Raw genomic sequence first — 13,444 nt, forward strand, 5'->3', positions numbered from 1 at the left:
TATTTATTTATATCTCTATATATTTTTTCCAGCTGTCATGCTGTTTTCTTTTGTTTTTTCTTTTTTTTAAATTGCATTTTAGGTTTTGGGGTACATGTAAAGAACGTGCAACATTATTGCATAGGTACACACATGGCAGCATGATTTGCTGCCTTCCTCCCTTTCATCTATATCTGGCATTTCTCCCCATGCTATCTCTCCCCAACTCCCTACCCCCTGCTGCCCCTTCCTTAGTCCTCCCCAACAGACCCCAGTGTGTGATGCTCCCCTCCCTGTGTCCATGTGTTCTCATTATTCAACACCCACCTATGAGTGAGAACATGCGGCGTTTGATTTTCTGTTCTTGTGTCAGTTTGCTAAGAATGATGGTTTCCAGGTTCATCCATGTCCCTACAAAGGACACGAACTCATCGTTTTTGATGGCTGCATAATATTCCATGGTGTATATGTGCCACGTTTTCCCTGTCCAGTCTATCATCGATGGGCATTTGGGTTGGTTCCAGGTCTTTGCTATTGTAAACAGTGCTGTAATGAACATTCGTGTGCATGTGTCCTTATAGTAGAATGATTTTTAATCCTTTGGATATATACCCAGTAATAGAATTGCTGGGTCAAATGGAATTTCTATTTCTAGGTCCTTGAGGAATCACCACACTGTCTTCCACAATGGTTGAACTAATTTACGCTACCACCTACACTGTAAAAGTGTTCCTATTTCTCCACATCCTCTCCAGAATCTGTTGTCTCCAGGTTTTTTAATGATTGTCATTCTAACTGCCATGAGATGGTATCTCAATGTGGTTTTGATTTGCATTTCTCTAATGACCAGTGGTGATGAGCATTTTTTCGTATGTTTATTGGCCTCATATATATCTTCTTTAGAAAAGTGTCTGTTCATATCCTTTACCTACTTTTGAATGTGTTTGTTTGTTTGTTTCTTGTAAACCTGTTTTAGTTCTTTGTAGATTCTGGATATAAGTCCTTTGTCAGATGGGTAGATTGCAAAAATTTTTTCCCATTCTGTTGGCTGCTGGTTCACTCTAATGATTGTTCCTTTTGCTGTGCAGAAGCTCTGGAGTTTAATTAGATCCCATTTGTCTATTTTGGCTTTTGTTGCCAATGCTTTTGGTGTTTTAGTCATGAAGTCCTTACCTATGCCTATGTCCTGAGTGGTTTTGCCTAGGTTTTCTTCTAGGGTTTTTATGGTGTTAGGTCTTATGTTTAAGTCTTTAATCCATCTGGAGTTAATTTTAGTGTAAGGTGTCAGCTAGGGGTCCAGTTTCTGCTTTCTGCACATGGCTAGTCAGTTTTCCCAACACCATTTATTAAACAGGGAATCCTTTCTCCATTGCTTTTGTCAGGTTTGTCAAAGATTGGATGGTTGTAGATATGTTGTGTTGCCTCCGAGGCCTCTCTTCTGTTCCATTGGTCTATATCTCTGTTTTGGTACCAGTACCATGCTGTTTTGATTACTGTAGTCTGGTAGTATAGTTTGAAGTCCAGTAGTGTGATGCCTCCCGCTTTGTTCTTTTTGCTTAGAATTGACTTGGCTATGCAGGCTCTCTTTTGGTTCTGTATGAAGTTTAATGTGTTTTTTTCCAGGTCTGTGAAGAAGGTCATTGGTAGCTTGATGGGGATAGTGTTGAATCTGTAAATTACTTTGGGCAGTATGGCCATTTTCACAATTTTGATTCTTCCTAACTGTGAACATGGAATGTTTCTCCATCTGTTTGTGTCCTCTCTTATTTCATTGAGCTGTGGCTTGTAGTTCTCCTTGAAGAGGTCCTTTACGTTCCTTGTTAGTTGTATTCCTAGGTATTTTATTCTCTTTGTAACAATTGTGAATGGCAGCTCGTTCTTGATTTGTCTCTCAAGTCTGTTATTGGTGTATAGGAATGCTTGTGATTTTTGCACATTAATTTTATATCCTGAGACTTTGCTGAAGTTGCTTATCAGTTTCAGGAGATTTTGGGCTGAGATGATGGGGTCTTCTAGATATCCAATCATGTCATCTGCAAATAGAGACAATTTGACTTCCTCCTTTTGCAAGAACGTCCAGTACTATATTGAATAGGAGTGGTGAGAGAGGGCATCCTTGTCTAGTGCCAGATTTCGAAGGGAATGCTTCCAGATTTTGCCGATTCAGTATGATATTGGCTGTTGGTTTGTCGTAAATAGCTTTTATTATTTTGAGATACTTTCTGTCAATACCTTGTTTATTGAGGGTTTTTAGCATAAAGGGCTGTTGAATTTTGTCAAAGGCCTTCTCTGCATCAATTGAGATAATCATGTAGTTTTTGTCTTTGGTTCTGTTTATGTGGTGAATTACGTTTATAGACTTGTGTACGTTGAACCAGCCTTGCATCCCTGGGATGAATCCTACTTGATCATGGTGGATAAGCTTTTTGATGTGCTGTTGCAATTGGCTTGCCAGTATTTTATTGAAGATTTTTGCATCATGTTCATCGTGGATGTTGGCCTGAAGTTTTCTTTTCTCGTTGAGTATCAGGATGATGTTGGTCTCATAAAATGATTTGGGAAGGATTCCCTCTTTTTGGATTATTTGGAATAGTGTCAGAAGGAATGGTACCAGTTCCTCTTTGTATGTCTGGTAGAATTCGGCTGTGAATCCATCTGGACCTGGGCTTTTTTTTGGTGGTAGGCTCTTAATTCCTGCCTCAACTTCAGACTTTGTTATTGGTCTATTCAGGGTTTCGACTTCTTCCTGGTTTAGGCTTGGGAGGAGGCAAGTGTCCAGGAATTTATCCATTTCTTCCGGGTTTACTAGTTTATGTGCATAGAGTTGTTTGTAATAATTTCTGATGATGGTTTGGATTTCTGTGGAATCTGTGGATATCCCCTTTATCGTTTTTTATTGCATCTATTTGGTTATTCTCTCTTTTCTTTTTTATTAATCTGGCTAGTGGTCTGTCTATTTTGTTGATCTTTTCAAGAAACCAGCTCCTGGATTTATTGATTTTTGAAGGGTTTTTTGTGTCTCTATCTCCTTCAGTTCTGCTCTGATCTTAGTTATTTCTTGTCTTTGCTAGCTTTTGATTTTTTTTTTTTATCTTGTTCCTCTAGCTCTTTCAATTTTGATGATAGGGTGTCCATTTTAGATCTCTCCTTGCTTCTCATGTGGGCATTTATTGCTATATATTTTCCTCTAGAGACTGCTTTAAATGTATCCCAGAGATCTGGTACGTTGTGTCTTTGTTCTTGTTGGTTTCGAAGAACATCTTTATTTCTGCCTTCATTTCATTGTTTATCCAGTCAACATTCAAGAGCCAGTTGTTCAGTTTCCATGAAGCTGTGCGGTTCTGAGTTAGTTTCTGAATTCTGAGTTCTAACTTGATTGCACTGTGGTCTGAGAGACTGTTTGTTATGATATCCGTTCTTTTGCATTTGTTGAGGAGTGATTTACTTCCAATTATGTGGTCAATTTTAGAGTAGGTGAGTTGTGGTGCTGAGAAGAATGTATATTCTGTGGATTTAGGGTGGAGAGTTCTGTAAATGTCTATTAGGTTTGCTTGGTCCAGGTCTGAGTTCAAGTCCTGGATATCCTTGTTAATTTTCTGTCTCATTGATCTGTCTAATATTGACAGTGGGGTGTTAAAGTCTCCCACTATTATTGCGTGGGAGTCTAAGTCTCTTTGTAGGTCATTAAGATTTGCCTTATGTATCTGGGTGCTCCTGTATTGGGTGCATATATATTTAGGATCATTAGCTCTTCTTGTTGCATTGATCCTTTTACCATTATGTAATGTCCTTCTTTGTCTCTTTTGATCTTTTTTGGTTTAAAGTCTATTTTATCAGAGACAAGAATTGCAACTTCTGCTTTTTTTTCGCTCTTCATTTGCTTGGTAAATCTTCATCCCTTTATTTTGAGCCTTTGTGTATCCTTGCATGTGAGATGGGTTTCCTGGATACAGCACACTGATGGGTTTTGGCTTTTTATCCAATTGGCCAGTCTGTGTCTTTTGATTGGGGTGTTTACTCATTTACATTTAGGGTTAATATTATTATGTGTGAATTTGATCCTGCCATTTTGATGCTAGCTGGCTGTTTTGCCCGTTGGTTGATGCAGTTTCTTCGTTGTGTTGATGCTCTTTATCATTTGTTATGTTTTTGGAGTGCCTGGTACTGGTTGTTCCTTTTGTTCCTTTCTATGTTTAGTGCCTCTTTTAGGATCTCTTGTAAAGCAGGTCTAGTGGTGATGACATCTCTGAGTACTTGCTTGTTCATAAAGGATTTTATTTTTCCTTCACTTATGAGGCTTAGTTTGGCTGGATATGAAATTCTAGGTTGAAAGTTCTTTTCTTTAAGGATGTTGAATATCGGCCCCCAATCTCTTCTGGCTTGTAGCATTTCTGCTGAGAGATCTCCTGTGAGTCTGATGGGCTTCCCTTTGTGGGTAACCCGACCTTACTCTCTGGCTGCCCTTAGCATTTTCTCCTTCATTTCAACCTTGGTGAATCTGACAATTATGTGTCTTCAGGTTGCTCTTCTTGAGGAATATCTTTGTGGTGTTCTCTGTATTTCCTGGATGTCAGTGTTGGCCTGCCTTGCTCGGTTGGGGAAGTTTTCCTGGATAATATCCTGAAGAGTATTTTCCAGCTTGGATTCATTCTCTTCGTCATATTCAGGTACACCTATCAAACGTAGATTAGGTCTTTTCACATAGTCCCATATTTCTTGTTGACTTTGTTCATTCCTTTTTACCCTTTTTTCTCTAATCTTGCCTTCTCGTTTTATTTCATTGAGTTGATCTTCGACCTCTGATATCCTTTCTTCTGCTTGGTCAATTTGGCTGTTGAAACTTGCGCATGCTTCGCGGAGTTCTTGTGTTGTGTTTTTCAGCTCCATCAATTCACTTATATTCCTCTCTAAGTTGTCCATTCTCGTTAGCATTTCATCAAATCTTTTTTTAACATTCTTAGTTTCTCTGCATTGGGTTAGAACATGTTCTTTTAGCTCACAGAAGTTTCTTATTACCCACCTTCTGAAGCCTGATTCTGTCAATTCATCACACTCATTCTCCATCCAGGCTTGTTCCCTTGCTGGTGAGGAGTTGTGATCCCTTGTAGGAGGAGAGGCATTCTGGTTTTGGGTGCTTTCATCCTTTTTGTGCTGGTTTCTTCCCATCTTTGTCGATTTATCCACCTGTCGTCTTTGAAATTGTTGACTTTCAGATTGGGTCTCTGAGTGGACGTCCTGTTTGTTGATGAAATTATTTCTGTTTCTTAGTTTTCCTTCTAACAGTCTGACCCCTCTGCTGTAGGACTACTGAGGTCCGCTCCAGGCCCTGCTTGCCTGGGGATCACATGCAGCGGCTGCAGAACAGTAAGGATTGCTGCCAGTTTCTTCTTCTGCTATCTTTGTCCCAGAAGGATACCCACCAAATGTCAGTCTGAGCTCTCCTTTATGAGGTGACTCTTTGGATGTATGGGAGTCAGGGAGCTGCTTCAGGAGACAGTCTGTCCTTTATAGGAGCTCAAGTGCTGAGCTGTGATCTCCATTGTTCATTTAGAGCTGCTGGGCAGGTATGTTTAAGTCTGCTGCAGCAGAACTCATAACCCCCCCCTTTTTTTTTTTACACCAGGTGCTCTGTCTCAGGTAGTTAGGGCTTTATAAGTTTCCATTGTCCTGCTGCCTTTTTATCAGGGCTGCCCTGCTCAGCAAGGAGGCAGCCTAGTCACTGTCTGCCTGCAGAGACTTTGCTGAGCTGCTGTGGGCTCCACCCAGCTGCCATGTGAACTTCCCTGCAGTCCTGTTTGTACAGGTGTAGTTACAACTGCCTCGGCAAAGCCGGCCCACCTTTGTAATGGCAGACTCTCTCTGTAATGGCAGGTTGCCTTGGCAACAGCGGTCTGCCTCAGCAATTATGAACTACCTCCATAGTGGTGGAGTGCCTCAGTATTGACAGACGCCCCTTCCCCACAGAGCTGTACCTTCCTGGGTTCAGCTGTGCTTTCTGTGAATCTCTCAACCCAGAGCATTTCCAATTGCTGTTTTTTTGTGGGGGTGGGACCAGCCGAGCCTGATCACCTGGCTCCCTGCCTCAGAGCCTTTTGTTTTAGTTGAACGATCGACTCTCTCCCAGGTGTTCCAGTCGCCTGTTGAAAAGACACTGGGATCTGTGTGATTTCTGGTAATAGGAATTCTAAACAGTAGGTTTTTTTTGATACTTAAAAATTTGTTTTTTGCACACTTCTGAAACTAGGTACTTCATGCCAATGAACAGAACGGATCTAGATATAGCCAGAATTACTGTTTTTTGATAGCATTAAGTTAATATTGATAAAATTATTTACCTGAATTCAGATCTTTTGGCTTTAATCACTCTGCCTCTTTTTTAGCATGTTTCTGAATTTATAAAAAATCTATTTGGATTTTACGCTTATTCTATAAATTAAAAGAGACAAGGGAAATTTGTGTGTGGGTAGGTAGTACTTGTTGGTTATAATTTATAATTTCTGGTGTCATTCTAGTTGCCTAGAAAATAGTGAGCTGTTGCATTTCTGCTATCAGAAATTCTTGTCATTCTGCTATAAAATTCATGACATTATTTGGCCTACACTTGGCCATTTATTTTTTTCTTACTTCTGGTATTGGAATATAATGTATATCTTCTCTAGACTGGTGACAGATGTTCCCATCAAACTTCAATAAAGTTATTTAGCATGTTTATGTTCATTTAGTTACTGTATACCAAAACATTTTATTTTTATCATGGTCTTAATGTTACATGATTGTAAATGGGTCCATTTGTTATTTTTCATGAATTTCTGTATTATACACATTTCAGGAATTAAGTCCATGTGTAAATGGCTTAGAATAATCTCTAACACATTGTAGGGGCTTCTAAGTACTAACCATTCTGCTTCATCAAATTTCTATTTGTTCATACTATTCTTCATTTACTAAACTATTTTCTGTATGTTATTCACATTTATTTTTCTGTCCTCTCTAAATGTTTATTAAAAAGATGAGGTAGGCCAATGTGTCATATTGATAAAATTCAATGTGATAAAATTCAATTCACATTTGACAATGCCATGCTTCACTGTTTCCCTTTAGATGGAATATCTTTTTTACCTCAATGAAGTTTTAGTCATATTCTCAATCCTACAACAGAGGAAGCTCTGGGTCATTCACTGATTGTCCCCACACTTCATTCACCTACATTATACTTCCTGAGTCTTTTATGCCAACTGCCTAGAAAATCTAGTTTAGGTTTGTGCCTCAAAGTTTCTCATGAGCTGTGGTCTCAACGATGGCTTAACTGGGGAAGGATAGGCTTCCAGACCTCAAACTGATTAGCTGTGGCATCATTCAATTTGGAATCAGGCCTAGGTTCCTTTCCATTGCTCAGGGTATTCCCTCCATTCTTTGTCACACAGGCTTGCAAGTAGAGAAGCTCAAATCATTGGAGCTTCCTTCTACAGAGCAAAGTATATGCCACAAGGGGTGGGGAAAAGAAAGAAGGAATTAAGGGCATCAGAGAGAGAAAGTAAGAGGTAAATGACAATATTTTAGTAATTAAATCTTGGAATATCTTCAGTTGTATTCTTTTGCTTAGAGGTGAGTCACTAACCACTTACTGGCTATACAAGGGTGTGTATACTAGGAAATGGGGATCTTCATGAACCATCATGTAGGCTGCTCAACACAGAGGCCAAGGTGAGACAAATGGACCTGATTCTAAATAGAATGAGAAGACCTTGGAAGGTTTATTGCCTCTCAGAATGAGTATCAAAAGTTTATTTAATTTCACCTCCCTTATGCTGGATCTTGAGAAATGAGACCAGGAGGGGAAGCAACTTTCCCAACATGCAACTGGTAAAACCCAGGCATGTTTGAATTGTTGCACCACATGTAATTTTTCCATCTCTGTGTTTACACATTAGCTACATGTGATACCAACTCATGACCTCTTGTATTAACTCACATACCACTGATGAGTTACCTTAGAATTAGGTAACTCCTGAGGAGTTATCTTAGAACTGGGTAACTACCATGATCTCCATTGTGCAGATTGGGAGAGTATGGATCCCCTGAGAAGCACAATGACATATCTAGGATGACATAACTGGTAAATTTATTAAAAGGAGGTTCTGACCTAGCTCTCCTCAACCTATAGTCTGGGCTTCACTGAGTCTTCTCAGAGGCTGGGGGAGAGGGGTCTATGTTTGTATAATTGTCTGCAGGTAATAAAACAACATGGGGAAGGAAGATGAGCAGTCAGCATCCCAGAGAAGCCTTTGGGTAGGTCTTAGTAAGAGAATGATGAAAACTTGAAGTGGCCTCACTTCCTTGGTGAAAGACCCCAAACAGAACTTAGAACATTGGTAACCAGCACTCAGATTTCTGAAGACAGTCTCCTATCAAGCTTAGTTAGCCAGAGATTGTCAAGAGAGCAAGATGTTCTGCTGTATCCCAACTTTTCAAAGCTCTTGCTTCAGTGAGAGCCTTTTCTAAAGATGCAGAATTTGGCTCAGCTCTCAATCTCTCAACATCCATGCTTCAGGCCATTTGGCAGGAGGTACCCCAAAGTAACCAGGGGGTAGCCCCTTCCAGGTCAGTCCTCACTTGAGATCCCATCTGGACAACCTCATCCCCTCTCCTCATCACCATATATGTGTGTGGGGGTGGGGAGTAGAAGGTGAGGTGAGGCTCTTCCTGGGAAAGAGCAGGTTGTTAGGTGCTGGAACCCTACTGTGTTCATACCCCAGGTCATGACTGGCAGGATGGGAAGGTGAGTGTTGGGGATTAAGCTTGTTTACTTAGATTTGATTCTGAGACCTCAAGCTGTCATGTGGTTTTTGCCTTGGCTGGAGGTTCATGGAGATGCTCCTCTGTTTCTGATTTAGAATGCAGAACTTTAATCAGTGTATTTCCTTGTGGGAACAGCCAAGCAGGCCACTAACACCTCTCAATCAATTTGCTGGGTACTCTATTTGCAGAATTCCATGCAGGAGATCAGTGAAGAGCTGTTCGATAGGTCCAACTCTATCTCCTTGAACAAAAGACAGTAGCACCATATTTCAACCAAGGGTCACTGCTGGGCAAGCATGAGAGTGAGGACAGAATGTCATCACAGACAAGGACCTGAGATGACCAGGATGGGCCCAGGGCCCAAACCTGAGTATAGAGACTCCCCTGGGCTCTTTCCTATATTTTTGCCAATTTAGTGGCCGATAATCCCATTCCCAAAGAAATCTGGCCTCCATTAATCCCCAGTGAACCTAACTTGGCTAGGTGCAAAGTCCCTGTCCACATATTTCTTAAAATATCAGAGAAAACACTTTTTCATTGTTTTTGCTTTACAATAGGCCATAAATACCTCTGTATGTTGTCACTGTTCATTGTTTTACCTTGCCCCAAGTATTCTATGTAGCAGTCATCTGTACTACTCTTCCAGACCTCCCCTCATTACTCTAAATTGGGTGATTTATAGAGGAAAAGGAGGGGTTTAGGCTATTCTAACATTTGTCTATAACTTTTAGTTTTATAAAACATATCATCATAACCCTGCCAAGTCAGAAACTGCCCTCACCTGTCTTCATAATGTTCCATAAGTGAGGCTGTTTCCCACAGTGGTGCATCCTTCCCTTGCTGGTGAAGATTGTTGTGATTTAGTTCTGTGGTCATCCCAGCCACATTGTAGAGGACATCCTATGTTTGTTCTGATAGACTATCAGTTTGCTGGGGCTGCCATACCACATTACCAGATTACCACATGCTGGGTGGCTTTAGAAACAAAAATGAACTCAATTCTGGAGACTAAAAATCCCATATCGAAGTGTTAGCTATGATGATTTCTCTCATTCAGTGACTTCCATTTTTATATTTTCATGGTGTTTGAAGAAGAAAACATTTTAAATTTGGTGAAGTGTAGTTTTCTCTTTTTGATTATCCTTTGGTGTAAAATCTAAAATATTGTTGCCTAATGCAAGGTTACAAAAATTTAATATTCCTCCCAAGAATTTTTTAGTTTCAGCACTTACATTTAAGTGTATGATCTTTTTAACTTTTGTTCATTGGTTGGTTGCTTGGTTTTTCATATGTGATTTGAGTTAGGAATCCAGTGTCATTATTTTGCAGGCCAGTATCCAATTTTCCAGTATCATTTGTTGAAAAGACTTTTCTTTATTCAGAAATTTCTTGGCCCCTTGTTAAAATCACTTTACCATAAATGCATGTTTATTAATGAAACTTCCTATTTCATTGTTCTATATGACCACTACAGGCTTGATTATTGTTACTTTGTAGTAAATAAAAATTAGTTAATTATTAAGTTTAAGTTACAGAATTTTGTTATTCCTTTTTTTTTTGTTTTTGAGATGGAGTTTCACTGTTGTTGCTCAGGCTGGAGTTCAATGGCATGATCTCGGCTGATCACAACCCCCGCCTCCCACGTTCAAGTGATTCTCCTGCCTGAGCCTCTAGAGTAGCTGGGATTATAGGCATGCACGACCAGGCCTGGCTAATTTTTGTATTTTTAGTATAGATGGAGTTTCACCATGTTGGGCAGGCTGGTCTTGAATGCCTGCCCTCAGGTGATTCACCCGCCTCTGTCTCACAAAGTGCTGGGATTACAGCATGAGACAACATGCCTGGCTGAATTTTATTATGTCTTTTAAGGATTGTGTTTGTGTTTTTGGTTTACTTTGTATATATATGTGGATTTTGAAAAGCTTGTCATTTTCTATAAAAACTATAGAAACTGTACTTGAACTTTGAAGAGATTCCATTTAATTTGCAGGTCAAGTTGTGGGATATTGTATTCTTTACAATATTGTTTAATATGGGATGTCTTTCCATTTATTCAGCTCTGATTTATTTTCGCATAAGGAAATCTTCCAGTGTAAAGTTCTTGTACTTCTTTTGTTAAATTTATCCATGGGAGGGAGGGGCCAAGATAGCCAACTAGAAACAGCTGCAGTTGAAGGCTCCCAATGAGAAGAATAAAAACAGCTAGTGAATCCTGCACCAGCAACTGAGGTATCCAGTTTCTCTCAATGGGACTGACTGGGCAGGGGCATTACCCATGGGGAGTGAGGAAAAGTAGGGTGATGTGATGGCCCACCTGGGAACCACACAGGGCAAGGGGAGCACCGAACCCAACCCCATCCAAGGGAGGTAGGGAGTGATCCTGCTACCCTGCCTGGGAAACCACTGCTTTCTCCATGGATCTGTACAAACTACAGATCAAGAGATCCCCCTGAGTCCACACCACTAGGGCCTTGGGTCCCAAGCACAGCTATACAGATTTTCAGCAGCCACTTGGCTGGAGACTGCCTAAGACTACTGAGTTCCCATGGAGAGGGGTGGCCATTATCACTGCAGCTGCCTGATGCCTAAGATGACTGATCTCCCAGGGGGAGGGGTGGCAGTCATCTCTGCAGTTCTGGTCTGCCATTTTTCACCTGCCAGTGCCAGGGAGACTGGGCAGTTTGGACCCAGAAGGAATCCCACACAGTGCAGCACAGCAGCTGTGGCAGATTGTGGCCAGACCACCTCTTTAGGATTGACCCTGACCCAACCCTCTTTGCAGGTGGTGGGTGGGTTATCTCTAAAGGAATTTTAGCAGCTCCAGCCAGGGGTTTAGGGAGATAACTCTGATCCCCCTGGGACTGACCTTCCCGGGGGAGGGACAGCCACAGTCTCCATGTGTAAGGTCTGTTCTTGCCGAGTTTAAAGAGAAGAAACTGAGGCCAGCACAAGAAGATCTGATGCAAAGGAATTTATTCAGGCTCCTGGACGAGGTTCTGCGGCCCGACAGGAGGGGCTGGAGAAGTCACGCGGACTCCTCTCAGACGTGGGGTTTTATAGGGAGTGGAGGCGTTTGATTGGCTGTGCCCAAGGTGAGTGGGGCAAAATGGCGGGGAGTGGGGCCTGGATGAAACAAAATGGCAGGGAATGGGGCCCAGATAGGACAAAATGGTAGGCAGGGAGTGGGGCCCAGATAGGACAAAATGGTGGGGAGTGGGGCCTGGATGGGACAAAGTGCTATCAGGTAGGTCCTGGTGGGGCTTTTTTCCCGGGCTCCCCGGTGGGGGTGTGTGTGTGTGTGTCCGAGCTCCCGGCAAGGGAAGGAGGTGTGTCCGAGCTCTCCGTGAGGGAGGGGGGAGCGTCCGAGCTCCCGAGAGGGAAGGGGGTGTGTCTGAGCTCCCCACGATGGAAGGGGGTGTGTCCGAGCTCTCCGTGAGGGAGGGGGGAGGGTCCGAGCTCTCCACAAGGGAGGGGGGAGCGTCCGAGCTCCCCGTGAGGGAAGGGGGTGTGTCCGAGGTCTCAGCAACGCAACCAGCCTTACACGGTGGATCAGCAGTCTTTCCTCCTGCTTGCTGTGAGGAATTTGGGCAGTCCAGATGAGTGCGATTCCCCCAGTGCAGCTCATCCCCTCTGCCAATGGGCAGTCAGAATGCTTTGTTAAGTGGGTCCTGGATTGCATGCCTCCTGACTCGGTGAGATCCCCCAACAGGAGTCACCAGACACCTTATACAGGAGAGTTCCTGCTGGCACCAGGTCAGTGCTCCTCTGGTACAGAGATTCCAGAGGAAGGAGCAAGCAGCTATCTTTGCTGTTCTGCAGCTTCTGCTGGTGACGCCTCCAGGTGTGGGAGGAATCCAGACAAATAGTGTCTGGAGTGAACCCCCAGCAGCTCTATGGAAGAAGGCCCTGACTGTTAAAAGAAAAACAGACAGAAAGCAACAACAACAATAGCATCAACAAAAATGTCACAAAAACCCCATCCAAAGGTCAGCACCCTCAAAGATTGAAGGTAGATAAACTCATGAAGATGAGAAAGAATTAACAAGCTGTAAAAACTCAAATAGCCAGAGGGCCTCTTCTCCAAATGATTACAACACCTCTGCAGCAAGAGGGAGGAGGCTGAGATGGATGAGACAGAAGTAGGCTTTAGAAGGTGGGTAATAGTGAACTTTGCTGTGATAAAGGAGCGTGTTCTATCCCAATGCAAACAAGCTGAGAACCATGATAAAACATAAGGAACTGTTAACTAGAGCAGTCAGATTAGCGAGGAAAATAAAAGACCTGATGGAACTGGAAAACACAGCATGAGAATGTCACAGTGCAACCACAAGTATCACTAACCAAATAGATCAGGCAGAGGAAAGAATTTCAGAGCTTGAAAACTATCTTGCTGAAATAAGATAAGTTAGAGAAAAAGAATGAAAAGGAATGAACAAAACCTCCAAGAACTATAGGATTATCTAAAAACACCAAACCTATGACTGATTGGGGTACTTGAGGAGATAGAATGGAACCAAGTTGGAAGACTTAATTTAGGATATCATTCAGGAGAAATTCCCCAACTCAGCAAGACAAACCAATATTAAAATTCAGGAAAATCTAGAGAACCCCAGTAAGATACTCTGAAAAATCAATCCCAAGACACATACTCATCATATTCTCCAAG

Source organism: Aotus nancymaae, unplaced genomic scaffold (assembly GCF_030222135.1).
Source record: "Aotus nancymaae isolate 86718 unplaced genomic scaffold, 86718_ANA_hifiasm-v0.15.2.pri h1tg000049l, whole genome shotgun sequence".
Lineage (NCBI taxonomy): Eukaryota > Metazoa > Chordata > Mammalia > Primates > Aotidae > Aotus > Aotus nancymaae.